Genomic DNA, 19,797 nt, shown 5'->3' with positions numbered 1-19,797 from the left:
GAGTTGATGATTAGTTTTGGAAAGGATGGAGGGCATTCAAAGAAAGGAATAAGGCCTCCAATGATAAGTGGCCTGTGCCTAGATTCCAGACCCTGGCCTGCCTAGGCCCTTCTCCCTGCCACTGTGACCTCCAGACTCCCGACCTGTGGCTTGCACTTGGTCATGTTAACTACTGGGTTTTTTTGCTCTTTCCTTAACTATTTGACTTACAGACTTCTAAACGAAGTCTGTTTTTTTGGCTTTGATGAAGCATTTAGGATAATAATCAATAATCAGGTGACTACAGACAGTTGACAGGACCTGTCTCGTGGCCACCTACATCCTAGTATGACAGCCACCCCATAGATACTATGGAAAGCAGTGGTATTATGACGCTAAAAGATGTCACATGCAACCATATAGACTGACAGACTTTAAAATTAGGGTAGCACCTATATTTTAAACCAGTAATTCCACTGAAAAGAGACCTTCTCCCATGCACACACCCACTATCCGCATGCCTCAGGACATCCAACCACCTTTACTTTGAAATATCTCATCTCCTTTCATCCTTAGTTGAATTGTTTGAGAAGATTTGAAGTGGATCAATTCAGCTGTGTTTGCATTTTCTAGAGCATGAAAAATGGTGTTTCAGGACTTCCCTGGTGGCACAGTGGTTAAGAATCCACCTGCCAATGCAGGGGACATGGTTTTGAGCCCTGGTCCGGGAAGATCCCACATGCTGCGGAGCAACTAAGCCCACAACTACTGAAGCCCGCATGCTCTAGGGCCCGCGTGCTGCAACTACTGAAGCCCGCGCGCCTGGAGCCCATGCTCCGCAACAAGAGAAGCAACTGCAAGGAGAGCCCACGCACCACAGTGAAGAATAGCCCCTGCTTGCCGCAACTGGAGAAAGCCCGTGCGCAGCAATGAAGACCCAACTCAGCCAAAAAAAAAAAAAAAAAAAAAAAAAAAAAGGGTGTTTCAGTGATTACATGCGGCAATTGAGGAACCGATTGTACAGCTCAGTTTTTTAGATTGCAGGTGGAATTGGCAGCATCGGTCGTTAGAGAAACTGCCCCCAAGTGCAGGAGCTGAATAAATTCAGTTCATGCTGCACAGAGAGAATAAACCTGGAACACCACAATGGTGTTTTCTTCAAATGTATTTCCAATCATTCCTCATTTGCTAAGGAAGAGCTTTTATTTTTCCATGTTGGACCTCTGTTTCGATCAAACATGTAGCCAATTGGCTAAGATAGCAACTCGAAAAGCTGGCTGGGATTCTGTTTTTAGTGTCCTGGCAGGAAAGAGATGTTTGTTATAACTGGGAGCCTTAGCTGTTCTTCCATCTGGCCATTTCCTCCTGATTCTTAACTCCCCTTCACCTTGTTTCTCTGGGAGCCCGTAGTGTTGCTTTTTATATAGAAGAGGGACATAAATGACCAAGGGCCGTGAGACAGCTCATGAATTGCTTTTTGGCTTAGAGGGCAGACGTTTTGAGAGTCAACAGCAGGAAGCTTTGCCGTGAGGGATGCAGGGGGTTGGGAGAGATGGCTAATGCTCCGTGAACAAATCTCATGCCTGTGGGGCGCTTTGTTACTTCCCTGCAACGACCTACTCCAGCAGGTGGTACTCAGAGCCTGCTTACAGGACTGATAGTGGTTTAGCTAAGTCTGCTGCCCGAACAAGACAGCTCACACAGGGTCAACTTCGTACACTACCTGGCCCTGTTCCTTTGCTACAATCGAAAGCTACAAAACCTGAAAGGGGACTAACATTTGTTGAGTACTTACTGTATGCCAGGCGTTGTGAAACATACTTTATAGTTAATTCACTGAATTCTCACCGTTTCTTATTTACTTCTCACCACGGTCCTGAAATTGAAATTTCACTGTCCTGACTTATAGATGAGGAAACTGAGACTCAAAGAAGTTAAGCAACTTGCTCAAGTTAATCGTTTCCTGGCAGTGATGATCAGAGCCTGAGTTCAGGATCTAAACAAGGTTTCACTGACTCCAGTTAAATCCAGGACACTAAACCTTGAGAAAAACTTGTGTTCTGAGGGTGGCTAGAGATGTAAATACTCAGGTTGAGAAGCAACTGAGCTTCCAGCACAGCTTTTTTATATAGAATGTGACATATAGACAATGACATATTCTTTCTTTTATTGCCATCCAGTAATGTCAGAGCTTTATTGAAGTTGTAAGATATTTTAACGACAGAATCTTGTCACTGCTGTGATCTAGAGGTCAGTGTAAAAGTAACTCAGTTTTCTATCACTCTACCCTCTCCCACCCTTCCCAAATGAATCCAAATAGTGCAAGCTGGATGTCCTGTCCTTTTAGCCCATGACAAACAATAGAAGTGACTGAAACTATGCAGAAGCTATGCCCTGTTCACAGAGCAGAGTCTGTCAAAATTAAAGAGCTCTGAATTTACAACAACTTCAGACAGACACTGGCAGCTGACTCACGTTGCTTTTCAAATTTTGTTTTCCTTTAAACTTGAGAAATGCCCTTAATGCTTTCCTCCTGATAATAATGCATTGCAGACAAGATCTTCTAAGCCAAACAACTGGTTTATGAGGCCTTGCAAGCCTGTTGATGGTATTCATTCCCTTTCTCAGCAAATGGTGTATCCCTGCACTTACTCTAGCCAGTAGGTCTTGTCAATAAATCTGCCAAAGGCCAGGCCGGTCTGCACAAAGCATGTTTTACACCTTCCCCGATGGGATGAAAGGCAACTCTTTAGAGCTCGGTAGGGCGGAAATTCCTTATCTTATCCAGCTCAAGAATAAAAGTGTACATCTATCAGTTTTCATTCTCGCCTGCCTAATACAGTAGTCAGGAGATTACTTATTGTTCCTTCATTAGCCGATTTGTAAATACCCAAGTTCAGGGGCGAGGAAGGAAAGTTCCAGCTGTACTCTGTGATCTCAGAATTACTGACTAGTGGCAGGCAAGAGAGAGTAGTGCATCCTGGGAGGCCTGCTTTCCTTTCCCACAACGATGCTTAAGTGCCATCGTTCAGGAATAATCAAAAGGGAAGTTTGTGCATCCAGTTACCAGACGGGATCAGAGAGCCTCAATTTCTCTTGACATAGTTACGGGTCTTCTATGGGGATTAGAAAGCTCTGCAATCATGCAGATGACTTTCAAGGCAACATGAGATATTTTACCACTCAAACCAAGTCCAGCCATCTCAATAACCCAGCAGCTAGCTGACAGTGCCAGTGCTGTTGTAAAATCGGGAGCTTTCTTGTTGGTGAATTGCTCGTGAAGCACAGAGAGCTGGGTAACCTATTTTAAGGAGATTTTATATTTCTGGCAGGGGTGATTAAAAAACAGGCTCTATTGCTCAGATCAGCACATAGACCACAGACGTAACTTTTTCCCCCAGATTTCTAACTGAGATATATTTCTGTTTGCAGTGTTGGTGAGTGGCTGGAAAGGTCATTTTGATTTGTTATTTTGTAAACTGGGCGTTCTGAATATGGACGAGTTAGTTCACAGAGAGCTGTCATTAATTCATAACTTACAGTCCCTTTTGGAAATGTCTCTTGCCGCTAATGTCATTGCAAGCAAAGTCACAATCCCCTCAGAATCCTTCATCCTGAAATGGTCACGTCCAGTCCTGCCAGGGGAGAGCTCAGCTTGCACTGTTGGTTTGTATAGCATCTGTATTCACTCCAGTTTTCCTAAATTTATAGTCAGTAGCCTAGTTAGTTTAGGAGATTTTTTTAGTTAGATGAGATAACTCACAAAACTGGTAAGGAATCTTTCAACCTAAGTTAAAATGGAAACAGCTGTATCTTCAGTAGAAAATTTCCGTAACATTCTATCACTTTTGTTTATTTTTCTTGACAATGAGGAAAGGAAATACCAGAATTGAAAGTCTGTCCCTTAGTAACTGGCAAGAAGGTGGGTTCTGGTCTACCTAAATTTTCTCTGGGTAGATTTTTTTTTTTTTAAGTTATTTATTTATTTATTTTTGGCTGTGTTGGGTCTTCGTTTCTGTGCGAGGGCTTTCTCCAGTTGCGGCGAGCGGGGGCCACTCTTCATCGCGGTGCGCGGGCCTCTCACTGTGGCGGCCTCTTCCGTTGCGGAGCACAGGCTCCAGACGCGCAGGCTCAGTAGTTGTGGCTCATGGGCCTAGTTGCTCTGCGGCATGTGGGATCTTCCCAGACCAGGGCTCGAACCTGTGTCCCCTGCATTGGCAGGCGGATTCCTAACCACTGTGCCACCAGGGAAGCCCTCTCTGGGTAGATTTAATCAGTGTTTGCTGTCAAAGAAGAGAAATGTCTAGCTTTGGCAAAGACACTTTCTCTGTCTCGATAAACACGGTTAAGGTGACGGTAGGCCCTGTGTGAAAAAGTGAGGGGAATACTTTTTTATGATTGGAATACCAAAAGACAGATTTACTAGGGGCTCTGCTGGGCTTTTCTCCCTAAACTTGTGATTCAGCGGGTGATGCAGGAGCAGGTACAAGGTTATATGCTGTTATACGAGTGAAACCGACAGATTTAATGATTCCCTGCTTCTGGGTCATAATTCTTTGGTAACAGCGAGAATCTCAAACCTGCAGTACTCCTTTATCTTCCCCAGGGCACACACATTTCTTTTCGTAAGGTGGGGTTTTGTTTTGTTTTGCCTTAGTCTCCAAAGACTATAATGAGGAAAAAAAGAAATAAGCAAGTGTTGAAATATGAATGAGTCAGAGGAAAGCATTTACCACACCCTCCCCTTATTAGAAGCTCCCTAAGTTGTATTTGTTGGTAGGAGGCTTAACATGGAAACAAGCTCAAGTGGGCACCACTCCCGCTGTTCTGAGGCCCAGCCCGGCTGAGCATGTGCAGGGGCTGCATCACATTTCCTGCCACCTCTGCCGGTCGACTTAGGGCATTGGCTTAGGGAGTCGGCTTAGGCCACAGGCACAGTAAAGGGCCTGGAGGGATCCTGGCCTTCAGTGGATGTTAAATGATTTTTGTTTTCTGAGCTCTCAGTTGCCCAATCCCTCCACCAGCCACTCTGAGCTTTATTGAGGTAAAATTGACAAAATTGTGTATCAAATTGACAAAATTGTGTATCAAATTGACAAAATTGTGTTAAGGTGTATAGCATGTGATTTGATATGCGTATACAATGTGAAATGATTACCACAATTAAGTTAATTAACGCCTCCATTACCTCACATAGTTACCTTTTTTTTTTTTATGGTGAAAACACTTAAAATTTGCTTCCTTAGATAATGTCAAGTATGCAATACAGTATTATTAACTATAGTCACCATGCTGACCATTAGATCCCCAGAGCTTATTCATCTTATAACTAAAAGTTTGTGTCCTTTGACCAGCACCTCCCATTGCTTCCACCCCCAGCCCCTGGCAACCACCATTCTACTCTCTGGTTTATGATTTTGACTTTTTTTAGATTCCACTTTTAAGTGACAGTAATACACTATTTGTCTTTCTTTGTCTGGCTCATTTCATTTAGCATAACAGCTTCATCCATGTTGTCACAAATGGCAGGATTTTCTTCTTTTTTTTTATGTCTGAATAATATTCCTCACACATGTACCAAGAAAACATATACCACATTTAGAAAGAATTCATTCATCTGTTGACGGACACTTAGATTGTTTTCATATCTTGACTATTGTGAATAATGCTGCAGTAAACATTGGGGTGCAGACATGTCTTAGGGATACTGATTTTATTTCCTTTGAATATATACCCAGAAGTAAGATTGCTGCGTCATATGGGAGTTCTATTGTTACTTTTTGAGGAACTTCCATACTGTTTTCCATAGTAGTTGTACCAGTTTACAGTCCCACCAACAGTGGACAGGGTTCCTTTTTCTTCACATCCTCACCAACACTTTTTATCTCTTGTCTTTTTGATTGATAGCCATTCTAACAGGTGTGAGGTGATATCTCATTGTAGTTTTGATTTGCATTTCCCTGATGATTAGTGTTACTTAGCATCTTTTCATGTACCTGTTGGCCATTTGTATGTCTTCTTTGGAAAAATGTCTATTTGGGTCCTTTGTCCATTTTATCTATCTATCTATCTATCTATCTATTTATTTATTGGCTGTGTTGGGTCTTTGTTGCTGCGCGCGGGCTTTCTCTAGTTGCGGTGAGCGGGGGCCACTCCTCGTTGTGGTGCGTGGGCTTCTCATTGCAGTGGCTTCTCCTGTTGCGGAGCCCGGGTTCTAGGCACACAGACTTCAGTAGTTGTGGCTCACGGGCTCTAGAGCGCAGGCTCAGTAGTTGTGGTGCATGGGCCCAGCTGCTCCGTGGCATGTGGGATCTTCCTGGGCCAGGGATCGAACCCGTGTTCCCTGCATTGGCAGGCAGATTCTTAACCACTGCGCCACCAGGGAAGCCCCCACTTTGTCCATTTTTAAATTGGATTATTTGGTTTTTTGCTATTGAGTTGTATATGTTCCTTATATATTTTAGATATCCCTTATCAGATATTGGTTTGCAAATATTTTCTCCTATTCCATAGGTTGCCTTTTCATCTTGTTGATTGTTTCCCTTGCTGTACAAAAGCCTTTTTAGTTCCCAATTTAAAGTAGTTGTAAATGCCTCTCAAGTGGCCTCACTTGCCCTGTGACCGTGGACCAGGCCCTGTACCTCTCTGTCCTGCTTCCTCGTATGTCTGTGGCTAGGATTGGACTAGATCAGTGGCTTTTCAGATGTTTTAAGCTATGGAACTCTTTACCCAAAGGAAATTTTGTGAAATATCCTAATACAAACAGTTTTATAAAATCAGACCTATAAGTGTGGGTGAGGGATCCAGAATACCTCCCACCCCACTCAAATCCCCTTCATCTGTTGGAACTCCAACAGCTTGTTATCAGTTCAGCCTGATAGCAAGCTGGCTGGTTGTCAGGAAGTTAAACCAAAGCCTGAAAATGCAGGTGATTTTACCTTTGTCAACCCTGAATCCTGGAGACAGCATATTTTACAGTTTTAAGTCAACCAACCTAAAATGGCTTAATCCATCATAAATTTGTAAGCACTAATTATCCTTCTTTTATATGCCCTGTTCTTGTAACCAGAGTATTTTTAAAAGCTTTGCTGTTGTTCAAGTGATGTGCAAATGAATTGGGTGATGAATTCTGTAAAGCATACCCACCTCGACATTTCAGAACTATGCCAGGCGCTCCTGGCTTCCAGAAACTCAGACTCTTTGCCCCACCCCCACCCCTCTAACCCCCCTGCTACTGGAATACCATATCACCTTTCTTATTGATCGTGTCAGTCTCCTGGCAAAAACTAGTCTCATTGCTTGAAAGATCAAAACTCAACTCCTGACTTTGTCTGCAAGTTCCGTGATTATTTAATTTTCCTGTCAAACCCTATTTCCCACTTGCTTCTAACACACATCCCACTTCTGGAAGTCATTCCCTCCCAGTTCTCTGCCTCCAAACCCATGGTCATGCTCTTTGCCCATTTCTGTCTCTTCCTTTCCCCATGAAGACCCCATATCCTTTTTGTTGCCTACCAGTACCCTTTACAGCTCACCCTTCACATCCTTTCATGCTCCCTCTTCATCTTCCATGGTACTTAGCAAGGAGGCAGCGTGATGTGGCAGCAAGATTACAGAACAGGGAGACAACGCTAGTACTCCTGTCCTCAAATTCTGCCACTTATTTATTTGCAAGGTGCCCTTGGCTGCCTTTGACCTCACAGTTTCCTCATCTGTAAAATGAGGTTAATAATACAGTATCTCCCTTGCCTACCTCACCATGTGGTCGTAAGAATCACGAGAACTATTGTATGTGAATGCACTCTATTATCACTTACTGTACCCTAAAGCACTTGTTTTAATTATTAATCCTACTCTGCCCTGTGTTCACCGCAGTCATTTCATGTGTGATACCTAGTCTCACTAGTTCTTTAGGTCGAAGATTTTTCATATATTTAAAGTGTAACTCCAATACAACTCTGCAGTGGTCATCACAGTGCTGACCACACAGCAGGTACTTCATATGGATTTAATAGAATGTTGATCTCTGATATTTCCCAAGATCCTCCCGTTTTGGTTATGCTGCAGTGGTGATTGGTTGTTTAATTATCAGATAGATACTTGAATTTCTGGCATTTTCCCAAAGCAAGATTGAAATTCTAAGGTTATAAAATGGATGTGGGAGACCTTAGAAGCAGGGTAAATAAGTTGTTTGGGTGAGTTATTCTCTTGAAAATGAACTAAAGGCAGAATTCAGTTCTTGGATCAGTTGTAATGAGTCTGGTAGTCAATCCTCACTGTAGCCTTGTACAAACTCTGTGGATGTTACTATAGTTCCCTGTGCTATGCAGTAGGTCCTTGTTGGTTATGTATTTTATATAAGTCGTATGTATATGTTAATCCCAAACTCCTAATTTATCCCTCCCCGACCCCTTTCCTCTTTGGTAACCGTAAGTTTGTTTTCTATGTATGTGAGTCTGCTTCTGTTTTGTAGATAAGTTCATCTGTATCATTCTTTTAGATTGCACATATAAGTGATATCATGAAAAACAAACAAATAAACAAAAAAAGCACCAAAAGACTCTGTGGATGCTCACAATGGACAGGGAGAAAGTCCCAGTAAGTGAGGATGCCACCCAGACCATCAGAACTACACCAGGTTTCACTGAGAAGGCTGCTTCAGTCTGAAATAGCAGAAGACCCTTTGCTGGCTTCAGCTGATGACACGTTTTAGCAGTCCACATGAATTTGCTTCCAACTTTCTCCTAGTCGAAACAGGAAATAGGTTCTTGTATTATGTCCATTGTAAGAGTCAGTGCTCTTAGTGCCTCAGTAAGGGGAAGGCAAATACTTCATGTAAGTGAAAATTTCTTTTAAATCATACAGAAATATACCATTTTTTAAAAGATATCTAAAATAAGGTGAACCTTCAGGAGAATAAGGTGAACCTGCTGTGATAGACTCGCCTCTGGGTGGCAGGGGCATGCTGGGTACACTACCCTGGAGGTTTAATTTGCAATGAGTAAGCTGGTAATCAGTAAAACTTGATTTTCCCCACTCCAAGCTTGACGTGTCTAGTGTACCTTCTGCTTCTGGAAGAACTGAAGTTTGTTGTAAGGGTGAAATTTCTGAACCAAGAATGGGGACATGGGAGCTATGAAATTTGCTGAAAATCACCAGCGTACCAGACTACCCAATCCCTAGTTCAGGATACAGAGCCTCAACACGATCCTGGCCAGTGCTACAGATCTAAGTGTGTCTACCCCCATGCATTTATTCTGGTGATTGTTATCTGTGGAAGGTCTCAGCCAGCATGCTTCTTTCTCTTTTTTAAGAAAAATATTTGTTTTCTTGAGACCTTTCTTCTATTTAGCCAAACTAAATGTGTGTAAATTTGTTCTTTGCAGATTTGCGTATTTCTAGGCGCCTCCCTACCTGATTTCAGCATAAATAATACCCTTCCCTACCTACTACAAGCTACAGGAGTCACTAGCATTTTAGAAAAGTAAATGGAGCGGAGTCAGTAACACTCCACAATCCAGTGTATCTAGAGCAACTTTCACGTATTTGCCATTTGCACACGGACTGCCTTCATCACTGTATTCAAACTGTAGGGCATGGACCACGTCTTACTTAAATTTTTATTTCTAGTTCCTCGTATAGTACATAGTAGATGTTCAAGAATGCTTATTAAATGAAAAAGAGGTGTATATATACATATATATATGTGTGTGTGTGTGTGTGTGTGTATGCATTTTCCAATTTAAAAGTTTATTACCACTTAGCTAGGAAAAAACGCCAGAGGTAAATTTGGATGGATGACGCTGAACATGACATTTCTAATGCAGCGCTCGACATAATCACCCACACAAAAGGAAGCCAAATCCAGGGACTACATGCTGTGGCTGTACGGCAGCTGCAGGACGTTGGCAAGTATTCTTGGATGTCCTGCAGGACCCAGTGAGCCCAGGCCCAGAGGAATTCTAGTGACAGTGCGCTCTCAACTCTCCTTCATGAACTACCATTGCCAAAAGGTACACAGAGTTAAGTAAAAGCCTAAGCAGGGCTGGCAGTATTTTAATGTACAACCACCTCGTAGGCCTCAGTAAGGTATTAAGTTCCTAAGGTTCTGGAATTTTCCTTGAAGGATTTCATAACCACATCAAGCTTGTTAGAGTATTGATTATTGCTGCTGCTGCTGTTTTCCCAACGGAAGCTCCTGATTTGATGTCTATTTGATACTCTTCTTCTGTACTTCAACCTCCCTTTCTTACACAGACTTGCAGCCTTTAACTATTTTGAGATAATGGTGAGAAATCAGCTAATCTTTGCTGTAAAATATGTACTAAGAACTAGCCATGTCTTCTCAACGTTTTATATATATACATATATATATATATATGTTCTTTTTCCGATTCTTTTCCATTATAGGTTATTACAAGATATTGAATATAGTCCCCTGTGCTATATGGTAGGTCCTTGTTGTTTATCTATTTTACACAGTTATCTGTTAATCCCAAATACCCAATTTATCTCTCCCGCCCCTTTTCCCTTTGACAACGCTGTTTGTTTTCTATGTCTGTCAGTCTGTTTCTGTTCTATAATTCACTTAATTTGTATCCTTTTTTTTTAGATTCCACGTATAAATCATATCATATGATAATTGTCTTTTTTTCTTTCTGGCTTACTTAGTACGATGATCTCTAGGTCCATCCATGTTGCTGCAAATAGCACTATTTCATTCTTTTTTAGGGCTGAGTAATATTCCATTGTGTATATCTCCCACCTCTTCTTTATACATTCGTCTGTCAACAGACACTTAGGTTGCTTCCATGTCTTGGCTATTGTAAATAGTATTGCTATGAACATTGGGTGCATGTACCTTTTCAAATTAGAGTTTTCGTCTTTTCCAGTTATATGCCCAGGAGTGGGATTGCTGGATTATGTGGTAGCTCTATTTTTAGTTCTTTAAGGAAAACATCCTCCTTTAAGTGTTGTATGTGATATGCATATCCCTTTTGCAAGTATTTTATTATTAAATCCATTGTCCCATCAAGTGCTCTTGAAAAGAAAATGTGACTGTACTTTTATATCTCCTTTCTTCATCCCACAATACTCAGCAAACATTTGGGCCCCTGCTCTGTACCAGTCTCCAGTTGCTGGAGACGAAAGACTACTCTGCCTTCAGGGGGCTTGAATATGATGAGAGAGGGAAACAGACCCCTGCCTGTGTGCACACCTTCTTCTTCCCATTGAAGAATCTAACATCTGATGAATGGTTGCTGCTGGGGCATTCAGGGATTAAAGGCACGGTTTATCAGTGGAATGAATAAAGAAATCATTGAGGAGAATAATTGTTCAAGATTGGGGCTTCAGACTCTAATCTCACATTACCTGAAAAAATAGCAGCAGTGATTGCCATCTGCTGACACACTGCCCACCGACAGGGAGTGGGTGTTCTAGGCTGGCCAGGCCTCCTGCCAGCAGAGCCAGGAAAGTATCCCTGATTAGAGCAATTAGAGCAACTCCCTGAGCTGGTTCATAATTTGCTTAATCACACTCACTTCACTGAACTATGGTTTTGGCTTTAGGGGGTTTTAGGGAAAAAATGCAAGGTTTGGGGAAAGGGAAAGGAAGCAGTTCGAAAGAATTCAAATTGATCCTCCTCCCTAGTCAGTTTGGGGTTGGCAGAAAAGAAAGCAAATGACATCAGTGACAGGTGTAAATATAAGGAAGCTGATTTGGACAATGGGTCCTTTGAGTCCTGTTTGGGTAAGAATTATTGAGATCACAAAAGGAAGCAGCTGGTAAGTTCTGGAAACCTTTTTAATGTAAGCCCACAATTTGAATAATGCACTAAATGGAGTGTAGTGCATATATTTAAATTTTTTTTTAATTAATTAATTTATTTATATTTTTATCCTTGGCTGTGTTGGGTCTTCGTTTCTATGCAAGGGCCTTCTCCAGTTGCGGGGAGCGGGAGCCACGCCCCATCACGGTGCGCGGGCCTCTCACTATCGCGGCCTCTCTCCTTGCGGAGCACAGGCTCCAGACGCGCAGGCTCAGCAGCTGTGGCTCACGGGCCCAGCTGCTCCGCGGCATGTGGGATCCTCCCAGACCAGGGCTCGAACCCGTGTCCTCTGCACTGGCAGGCAGACTCCCAACCACTGCACCACCAGGGAAGCCCCTATTTAAATATTTATGTACAAATGGCTGTCATTTTTTAGCCTGCTCTGCCATGGTCCCATGACTTGATACAATTGCTTTTAAATGATCATTTTGTAGATGCTAGAAAGGCATTGTACAGAAGACGAGAATCACAGCAAACCAAACAAAGAAAACGCAGAAGAGCCCACTCTAAACCAAATATGTCCATCATAGCCAACTATATTTAAGAAGTTTTGAAGGTAGTTTAGTGTAGGGATTAAGATGGAGGAGTTTGGAACTGGACCTACATTTTAATCCTATCTGTGATTTACTAGCTTTGTAGCCTTGGGTAAGTTACTTATCCTGTCTTTAAATTTCATATTCTTCATCTGTAAAGAGGGGATAGAAATCGTACCACCTCACAGGGGTGCTGTGAGAATTAAATGAATTAATGGTGTTCAGTGCCTGACACGCATAAACCATCAAAAAATGTTATCTTAAAAAAGGAAGGTGTTCTTTGTGAGGGCTCATGCAGGAAACCATTAGCAAAGCATTGGGAAGTCAGAACTCTGAGAGCAGCAACTTTGTTTTAGGGACTGAAGCCTCGGCAGTGAACGAAACGATGCCTGGCACGTGTTACGTGCTCCATAAATACTGACTGAATAACTGAAAAAATGGGTTTCATGCATTTAGGGTGTATAAATTGGATTATTCTATGAAATTGTACATTTTAAATGAGGAAAGTATAAGGAAAGAAATAATGGGTGAAAATTTTGTGTGTGGCAAAGGTGTATATTTCAAACTTTTAGCCAGGAAAATGTTCATCCTGTCATTTCCCGTCAGGGGCACAGGGTTTGATTCCCTTTTCTTCCCTAAGATCAAGTGATCTGGGGGAGCTGTTTGTAACGATCTGGATGGGGTCCTCCTGGCTGCAGCATTCCCAGCTCCTGTCCTGTCCTGCTTGCGTGATGTTAAGAAGAGACACTGTAGGGTAGAGACAAGCACACGTTTAAACAACTGATTAAAAACATTCTTTTCTCCTATTTGCTTCCAAATCATGACAATTTAACTTCCCCTTGTGATGGAAAAGAGAAGCTTGGAGGTGCCAGATGCCGGAGTCCAACTGCATCTCTGTTCTCCCATTTGTAAACCGGCCCCACCTGGGGTCTCTTCTAAACTCCCCGGGGAAGCCGTGGGCTGGTGGGTTCTGCCCTTGTCTGTGTGCAGCGCCTTCGTCTGCTCCCTGTGTTTCAGGCCTGGAACAGACAGAGGGTGGGGAAAGGGATTGACATTCTCTGCCTAACCCTCGCCTGCAGTCATTTCTCGGACGTGATGAACGAATACTGCCTTTGCAGGAAGACGTACACATTTGCCAAAGAAGGGAATGCAGTTCTGGGACCTCATAGCTACAGGATTGTGTAAATCACTCAACACTAGTAAAGTTGAAGTTACGAAAGTAAATAATTTCCATTTGTACCAGAGCTAATTCCTCTGAGGGAAATGGTGACAGAAGATGTATTCTGTAACTTCTCAGGCAGCCCTGGAAGTCTGACTCCAAAGACAGAGTTTTCAACATACTCAACTCTAAGATGTTACATGTGGGTAGCTAATACTGATTGAGCGTGTGCTGTCTTCAGACATTATTCTAAGTGATTGTGACATATTAACTCACTCCCTTGAGGTCGTTATTGTTTATTCTCTCCTTTTACAATGAGGAAACTGAGGCACAGGGAGGTTAAATGACTTGCCCAATGTTAGCACTAACTCTTGGCACTTGATTCAACATGTAAGGAAACTGAAGTGCTGAGAAATAGCCCACGTGTGGCAAAATATTCAGCTCGTCACTCAGCTAAATAGCAATTTCCCCCCTTACTCTATGTGCACAAGGAACCATTGCATCCTTTCCCGTGGGAGTGGGTTATAGCTCCTACCTATGAAGCCTGCATGCTAGGGGCAAAGAGAAAGGCTTCCCAGGCCACTTCCTCTTGTCTACTCGAAAGCTTGAAATAGGGATTTCAGAACCTCAAATGGAGTCCTGGGACATGAGCTGCTTGTCATATTTCAAAGATCCTACAGGAAATTGCTCATTTAGGGGCAGTAAAACAATGTGGGCTAATGAGTGTATAAAAGCTTTTTTGCGTGTGTGTGTCAAATTATATATATCACGTTAATGTAATAGCTTATTTTGTGTGGGTCAGACACTTTTCATGGCACTTGTGCCTTTTGCTTTTCATCTTAAAAATGGGTAACGAATTATCTTCTACATACAGTTTAGAGAAATCCTTCTACATGTGGAATCTGGGGTCTGGACCTTAGGGATGAAAAAATTAGCACCTATTGGCCTGCCGTGAGAGAGGGATGTGTTACTAATAGTCAACAATCACAGTATACTCAGATGGATGGAACACCCCTATCCTACAGGTTATCTTCCTTACCTGCATTCTTAATCCACTGTTGTGTTGCAGACAGCTGTGACTATGTTCTTACTAAGCTCTCAGGGGCTCTACCAATGGAATTTGCAAAATGTAATTAGGATGGTGAATTGTCTGGGACTCCCATCCCTACCACCAAATGGTACATTTCAAAGCCAAATAAAAATGCTATTTTATATCATCTACTCTTTGGATTTTCCAAGCCCCTGGTCCATTTAGAGAGAACTGTTGAGCTTTAGCTATATACTAGGTGCTTAACCATAAACTACAGAGCCAATCAAGCTCTTTTAACTTTTGAATAAGTTATGCATTCATACAGATCAAAAATCAAAACAATGAAATGAGGTATATTCTGAGAAGTCTCCTTCCCACTTCTGTCCCCTTATAGTGTATTATTTACCCCTGTCCCTCCACCTACAGGTCATCACTTTTATTAGTTTCCTGTGTACTGTTCCTGAGTGTATTTATGCATATAAGTAAATAGTATTTTTTTCCTTCCTTAACACAAAAAAAGACATGATATTCATATATTTATAGCTATCTCCATTTATAATATATATAATATAAATATGTATATTTTATATATTTATATATATATATATATGTCCTAGGACTTTTTTCACAGCAGAATATAGGGAGCATCCTCATGTTTTTTTATTTTGGCCTTGCCACACAGCATGCGGGATCTTAGTTCCCCGACCAGGGATCGAACCCGTGCCCCCTGCAGTGGACATGTGGGGTCTTAACCACTGGACCGCCAGGGAAATTCCGTTTTTTTAATGGCTGCATCAGATTCCGTTGTGTATACGTAGGTGTGTATATATATATATATGTGTACACACACACACACCCCCCCACACACATACTCTTTTGATGGACACTTGGGTTTTTTCCAATCATTTGCTATTGTAAACAGTGCTGCAGTGACTGTCATGGCAATATATTATTTTGCATGAAAGCAGACCATCTGTAGAAAAAATTCCCAGAAGTGAGATTTTGGGTCAAGGGTAAATACATTTGAAATTTTAATAATGTTACCAAATTGCCCTTTGGAGTCACATTCCCACCAGCAATATATGAAAATGACTGATTTCCCATGACCTCCTCAAAAGAGTATTAGAAAACATTTTTATCTATCAGACTAGTCAAAATCTGGAATTTATGAAGTGTACTTTTAATTTACATTTCTCCTATTTGAAAAGATGCTCAACTTTTCTCATGTTGTTTAAAGGCCATTTTGTTCATTTTTCTGTGAAATGTCTATTAACGTTCTCTGCTACTTTTTCTGTTGGGTTACTGATAATTTTCTTACCGATTTTTAGTAGCTCTTTCCATATGAGCGAGATTATCCATTGTTTTCTCTGTGACATGAGTTGAAAATATTTCCCCCAGGTTATTTGTTTTTTTTTTACTTTGCTTATAATTTTTTTTTTTTGGCATACAGAAGTTATTGTTGTTTGATGTAATTGAATTAATTAAACTTTAATTTTATACTTTCTGGGTTTTTAATCATAGTCAGAATGGCCTTTCCCCACTCCCAGGAAGTCACTCATATTTTCTTGTATTTTTTTCCCTTTTTTAAAAAAATTTATTTTGTTGAAGTATAGTTGATTTACAATGTTGTGTTAATTTCTGCTGTACAGCAAAGTGATTCAGTTACACATATATATACATTCTTTTTCATATTCTTTTCCATTATGGGTTTATCACAGGATATTGAATATAGTTCCCTGTGCTATACAGTAGGACCTTGTTTGTTTTTTTAATTATTTAATTTCATTTTTGGCTGCATTGGGTCTTTGTTGCTGCACGCGGGCTTTCTCTAGTTGTGGCGAGCGGGGGCTACTCTGTTACGGTGCACGGGCTTCTCATTGCGCTGGCTTCTCTTGTTGCGGAGCACGGGCTCTGGGCGCGTGGGATTCAGTATCTGTGGCTTACGGGCTCTAGAGCACAGACTCAGTAGTTGTGGCACAGGAATTTTCTTGTATTTTTAAGAACCCATTTTATTACAGAAAATTTTAAGCATACACAAATTAGAGAAAATAGTATAATAAACCCCAACTACACGTCATCCAGCTTCAACAATTAGGGGTATTTTGCCAATCTTGTTTTATCTTATCCTCCCATCCATTTTGAGAATATTTAAAGCAAACCCCAGACATTATATTTTCTTTATAAGTATATCAATATATATCAATAACATGTAAGAACTTTTTAGAACATAACTTCTATAACATTATTATACCAATAATTCCTTAAGATTATCCAATACTATTCTGTGTTCACATTTTCTTTTCTGGAACTTTTATGGCTTTGTTTTCTATGTGTACAGTATGAGGTGTGTACCAACCTTATTTTTTTCCTGGCTACCCAGTTGTCCCAACTCAGCTTCTTAAAGTGTATTCTTACCTTACTGGTTTGAGATGCCACCTTTACCATATAACAAATTCCCATGTGTATTTGAGTCTATTTCCAGACTTTCTATTGTTCCATTTGTCTGTCTACTCAAATGTTACTACTATACTGTTTAAATTACTGTGGCATTAGAGAATGTTTTAATGTCTTTCAGGACTAGTCGTTCCCTAAATGAAATAGTAAGTCATCTACTCCAATTTATGCTATTTAAAAATGGCAGAAAATTATAGTTTATAGTCCAGCCTCGTCAGATCTGGTCTGGTGATTTAGAAATCAACAAGGAGTGGGAGTAGAAGGTGTGAGCATAAATGTGGTCCCTAAGGAAAGTAAGAGTAATAACACTATAGGAAAGTAAATAGTAATAACATAAAAGCTTGAAACCTGGGGCAGATCCTCATCTGGAGGTGGGAGGAGAAAGCAGGACCAGCAAAGGAAAAAGGACGTAGTTTTGGTGGTTGAAGCGCACTTCTCCCTTGGAAGTAGCCAATCCTGGTTCTCTTTGGCAAAGTCAGAAAGGCCTACGGTAGAGAAAGTTGCAGTGTTGGCTGTGTACCTGCCCTGGGGAACCAATCAGAGACGCAAAGCACGCTGCAGAGCCGAGAGGGCCCGGATGAAGTGTGTGGAGGCGGCTGTGCCATCACTGTGCTCTGGGCAGTTCACAGGCCTGGGCAGCCAATAACCCTGAACTCCAGGGCTGCCTGGGTGCTGGCTTGTGCCTCTGAAGCTGCGAGAGTGAACCTCTCCAGGCCTTTCCCAGGAAAAGGATGAAGCTGTATTATTCTGAGCCCTCTTTCCAGGAGACAGTATTAGTTCTACCTAACAAGATACCTTTACTGGAAAAGGTCTGAGAGAGAGGACTTCTGGTACTAGTTATCGTGGGAGAGACATCTAAAGCATTTAGCAGGGGCAAATCATACCTTTTATCCTTTTGAAATGCATGTATCTGCTGGACTCTGCACCTTCACAAAAGCCCAGAGAATGATAAGGTGGTCAAAGCACGGGGAAAAGGCCTGGATCCGGAGCAGCGGGTGGAGACTGAACGGGGATGACTACAGAATGACTTCATCCCCAGCAGACACCCTTAATAACCCATGGCACAGCTCCTAACCTCCTCATCCCCAATTTCCTCCTTATAACCTGCAGGTGAGCACACCTGCTTACCTCACAGGGATGTGGGGAAGATTAATTAGTTTCAGATGGGCGAGTTCTTTGCTGCTGAGTCATGTGGTGTAGTGAGTGTGCTAATTTGAGGCTGCACAGCCAGGAGTTGCCTGCTGCCCAAACGCAGACACCAGAGGGTAAATGGACATTGGTCATCATCAGAGTCAGGGGAGTGGACTTCGCAAACTGAGTGAATGGGTGAAGTCAGCCTTGTTCGGGCATATTCAACGATTCCTTACTCAGTGTCTACCCTGTGCAAGTGGTAACGGGCAGCCACAGTGGGGGCAGGAGGAGGTTAGTGAGGAGTGATGGCCCTGAGGTGCAGGCATTGCTGGGGTGTCTGTTAGCCACACTGGAAGGCCATAGCCTGGAATTGTGACTCTGTGGACGAGAAGTCATCTTTGCCATCAACGATGTGAGCTGGGCGTCAGTTGTAGTCGGCTCCACATTCTGGCATACTCTGAATAATAAGAAGGGTGATCAGCGCTCCCTCAGTCCCCTCACTTTCCAGATGCCAACCTTACCAAAGCCCTAAGCTAGTCTTCTCTCTTAGGTGTTTGCAGTGAAAAGAATCTTTGTGTTCATCAACAAAAGGAGAAGAGAAAAGAGACCCCTTTTTGGCCTCTTTGTCTTCTGTTGTTGCATGCTGCTGCTTTACAGAGTACGATCAAGGTGTGTTTTATTTTAAGCACAAGGTAAAAGGGACTATTTTAGGCATTATCACAGAACACTTTCTCTGCCAATACGGAGTTTTATGGTCTGGAAATTGGTACAGAATATGGATGAGATCTCAATGTACATTTTAAGCTGAACTCTTTCTTTTTTTTTTTCTTTCAGGTGTCCTTGAGTGAGGGTAGCAGGGAGTGAAAGAGGAGGAGAAAAGAAAATTAAGAAAGGTGAGTATGAGTAAATTTGGAAGGTGAAGTAAAGGGCTTCTCTGGGCAAATGAGGCTGCTAAGACCGTTATCGCAATAGGAAGGTTTGGGACTGTGGAAGGTGAGAGGTAACCAGAGAATAATCAGAGGCAGTTCAGGAAAAGGTCCTTAATTTAAGTGACAAGCCCATTGTCATGTAAAAATAGTGTTGTTTCTTGAAATACAAGATTTTAAGAAAGGAGAATAGGGCAAAGCACCATTGTGTTAATATGAAATTCTGGTTTTCAGTGAATTTATTTTTATTTTATTAAAAAAATTCATACAATTTTTAAAGGTTACTTTGCATTTATAGTTATTACAAAATATTGGCCATATTTCCTGTGTTGTACAATACATCCTTGAGCCTATTTTATTTATTTATTAAAAATTTACCATTTTATTTTATTATTTTTTTTAATTAATTTATTTTTTGGCTGTGTGGGGTCTTCGTTGCGGCGAGCGGGGGCTACTCTTCGTTGCAATGCACAGGCTTCTCATTGTGGTGGCTTCTCTGTTGCGGAGCATGGGCTCTAGGCACACGAGCTTTAGTAGTTGTGGCACATGGGCTCAGTAGTTGTGGCTCACGGGCTCTAGAGCACAGGCTCAGTAGTTGTGGCGCATGGGCTTAGTTGCTCTGCAGCATGTGGGATCTTCCTGGACCAGGGCTCAAACCCATGTCCCCTGCATTGGCAGGCAGATTCTTAACCACTGCGCCACCAGGGAAGTCTCTTGAGCCTATTTTAAACACAATAGTTTGTACCTCCCACTCC

General features: G+C 41.8%; 1 protein-coding gene across 1 annotated transcript in view; it reads left to right on the top strand.

Annotated features, from left to right (window-relative positions):
* LYPD6B (LY6/PLAUR domain containing 6B) overlaps positions 1–19,797 on the top strand; it is a 239,010-nt gene that overhangs the window by 186,453 nt on the left and 32,760 nt on the right. The window contains exon 2 of the mRNA XM_068543990.1: positions 18,951–19,009. The gene's annotated coding sequence lies outside the window, so the exon portion shown is untranslated. The remainder of the gene's footprint in view (positions 1–18,950; positions 19,010–19,797) is intronic.

Source organism: Eschrichtius robustus, chromosome 5, assembly GCF_028021215.1.
Source record: "Eschrichtius robustus isolate mEscRob2 chromosome 5, mEscRob2.pri, whole genome shotgun sequence".
Lineage (NCBI taxonomy): Eukaryota > Metazoa > Chordata > Mammalia > Artiodactyla > Eschrichtiidae > Eschrichtius > Eschrichtius robustus.
Note: the sequence above shows the minus strand (reverse complement) of the source record. Positions and strands in the feature narration are given on the sequence as shown.